General features: G+C 36.7%; 1 long non-coding RNA gene across 1 annotated transcript; it reads left to right on the forward strand.

Moving 5' to 3' along the window:
- Positions 1 to 987: 987 nt before the first annotated feature.
- LOC147564265 (uncharacterized) lies at positions 988 to 2,136 on the forward strand. The gene is made up of 2 exons (XR_015236811.1): positions 988 to 1,078; positions 1,918 to 2,136. It is a non-coding gene; the product is annotated as an uncharacterized LOC147564265 (long non-coding RNA).
- The last annotated feature ends 897 nt before the right edge of the window (positions 2,137 to 3,033 follow it).

Raw genomic sequence — 3,033 nt, forward strand, 5'->3', positions numbered from 1 at the left:
ATTTTGGCTTGATGTCACTATCTCTAGTTTTATCATGTCATCCCATAGTAGCCATAATCCTCCACTCAGACCCTGTAGAAGGAACAACAAAACAATTTTTATAAATTAATTTCTTTATCCAGATTTCTGAAGAAGTCTGTGATAATTTTGTTTCAGACAAAAATACAACAGAAGGTTTAATTGCCCGGAGGAATGAATTCACGGACAGAATTGTCGGAGCATTCCCTACTCCCCGACAATTCCAACTTTGTATGATCATTTATCTAGCGGCCTTCCTGGGCTGGCCGCCAAAACCCCTGTTACTTCTGAATTGTTTTTTGTTGTTCTACTCTTCTTCTGTTCTCTTTCTTGATTGATTGCATCTTCTTGAGAATTTAGATTTCTGTATCTCTTATTTGAATCATTATTAATTTTCAATTGATCGTGATTTTCTAGCCTGGCTTGTACTGTTGATCTAGCAATTTTCTTCCACGAGCCAATTTTTTTCTCATGTATGATCCGTCCAGTTTGTTCTTGATCAATTGGGTTACTGCTCTCACATAATCCATTCCTATCTTCCAACGGCATCAAAACCTTCAACCTATGTTGATGTTGGGTCTTCTTCTTCTCGTGATCATGCGGAATCACCACATCACGAGAGACTTCCTTGATCATCAACTCCCCACCAGTTTTCAAGTCAGTTTGCGGTTGGGACTTCTGCCCATTCGGTCTAACCCGCAGGTCCATTTTCGGTTCGGATAACCCGTTTACCAAATTCTTTGTTGAAACCCGAGAAATATTAAGGTTTGTATCAATTTGAGTCCCTAAATTTTCTTCCTCCAGTTCCATAAAGTCTGCCGCACTTTCATGAAGATTAATTATATTTATGGGAATGTCGTTAATTTTGCTAATCTCCAAAGATTTTGAATCCTTATCAATCCGTTTCTTCTCGGTTTTGGAAGGAATAGAAGATTCGATTTCCATCGAATGTTTCCTCTCATCTATTCTCGGAAACTTTCCTGAATTCAGATTTTGACTCGATTCACCCACGTCATCATCGACGCTCTTCCCCGACGAATGCCCTTTCGTTTCTTCTGCGGTTGGTATCTTCCTGTTCTTAAAATTTATTTTTGGTCTGAATTCAGCTCTTATAGAGTCATCTAATCTGGGGTTCAAGAGATTTTTTGCTTTTTCTTGAAGTTCAATTGCCCAATTGTCAGAAATGGCTTCTCTTAATTTTGCCCTAGTGTCACAGCTCTTCAACAAATGCCCAATTTTACCACAAAAATAGCAGAAATTATTGAGCTTTTCATATTTAAGTTGGATTGTGGCTTCTCTATCATCAGTGAGTTTGACTTGGATGTCTGATTTCAACTCTTTTGTAATGTCAATTGTGACTTTGATTCTTGCATACTTACCCCATTTCTCAATATCCTCTTCGTTTACTGCTTTGATTTCACCGATAGATGCCCCGATTTTTGTAATTGCAGATTTTGTTAAGTACTCTATTGGGAGTCCATGAATTTGGATATTAAAATCTACTTTGTTAAATCTGTAGTCAGTCGGTAGTTTATTCTTTTCACTTCTTTCAACAATTACCAAATCGTCGTCAATATGCCAAGGTGTTCCTGCTAAAACTGTTTCCAAGTCTGAAGTATTTTCAAATTGAATTAAATACGAACTTGCATGAAAAACTTTGATTTCTATTTTGCCTATGATCTTCCATATTGCCCGCAGCATCTTTGTGAGTACGTTTGTACTAACCATTCTACCAGAGATAAACTTAAGAGCTAAGGTTTTCCTCCATTCATCTCTGCTTTTAGTATCTTTTTCTTCAAACTTAATTTCTTTTACTTGGTGATTCCCCATGAGGGAACCCATTAAAATAACCATTGATTCATATTCCTTCTCATCTTCTTCTTGTTGTTTTTGTTGTAGGTGCCGATCTTCCATGGCTAAGACCAAGGTTTCCGGCGAGAAACCAATGTTTCTCAGAGAAATCGCCTCTAAGTGGCGAGAGAGAAAAACTCATATTCTGGTGTTTTCGATTCTGCATACCTTTCTTTTATGTAATAACGTAGTTTGGCATTAACTATCTTATGTAGAATTTTTCGCGGTGGGTCAAGTCGGACAAACTATAAATTATGGTACTATTTGTAGAAGGCATGTAAAATTATCTACCCCAAGATGAATTAGAGTGCAAAAGAAAAGAGAAAGTTTGTATCTCAATTGGAGATGACAAAGAATTCATCTATTGAACACATGGTTATGATTCCTACAGAAGAGAAAAAATATGAAAAAATAACCAATGCGAGCTTTATATTGAAGTGACACATTTTTTAGAGATATTTGGTACCAATTAGGATCACTCCATGAGTACTTTGTAGTCAATCGACCGCAGGGGCGGAATCAAGAATTAGCATTAGGGAGGGTAGATGTGAGATCCGATAGATCATATCATGTTAGGTTGGATTGGTCATTCATAAAAACTTTCTCGCTTCAAAACTTTTGTTAAAATCAATATTACTTTAACGAAAAGTTAAATTTTTTTGTGCTAATGTCAAGACAAAATAATAAAGAAAAAAGCGAGAAACATTGAGAATAAATATCACAAGGGTAAAAAAGATCACTTCTTTAGAGTTTGTATTGAATCCTATAACTTTGGAATTTAATGCAAAAATACTATAAAATAAGAAAATTGATAAAAACTGGGAGGTAAAAATTAAGGGCCAAAAGATAATTAACCAAAAATTAAAAGGAAGGTAGATTCAAGTTTGGTTCTCCAACATGGCAACTGAGATCCCAACCAACTAGGCACAATTGTGATCAGTCTACATTTGCCACTGCTCTTTACTAATCCAAAATTCTAGGCAGGGCCATTACCCTCCCCTGCCACCCCCTAGTGCCGTCCCTGATCGGTGGTTTTGCGACAACCTTAAAGTCAAAGCGGGAATGGAATACGATTCTTGGGAATCACATTCCCGTAACGTGATTCTTGGGAATCAGATTACTGTAGTTTGATGTTTGGTTTGACCAAGAATGGGAATTTGATTC

The sequence above is a fragment of the Eschscholzia californica genome, unplaced genomic scaffold, assembly GCF_041429995.1.
Source record: "Eschscholzia californica isolate CP2 unplaced genomic scaffold, dmEscCali1.0.p SCAF_1, whole genome shotgun sequence".
In the NCBI taxonomy this organism is placed as follows: Eukaryota; Viridiplantae; Streptophyta; class Magnoliopsida; order Ranunculales; family Papaveraceae; genus Eschscholzia; species Eschscholzia californica.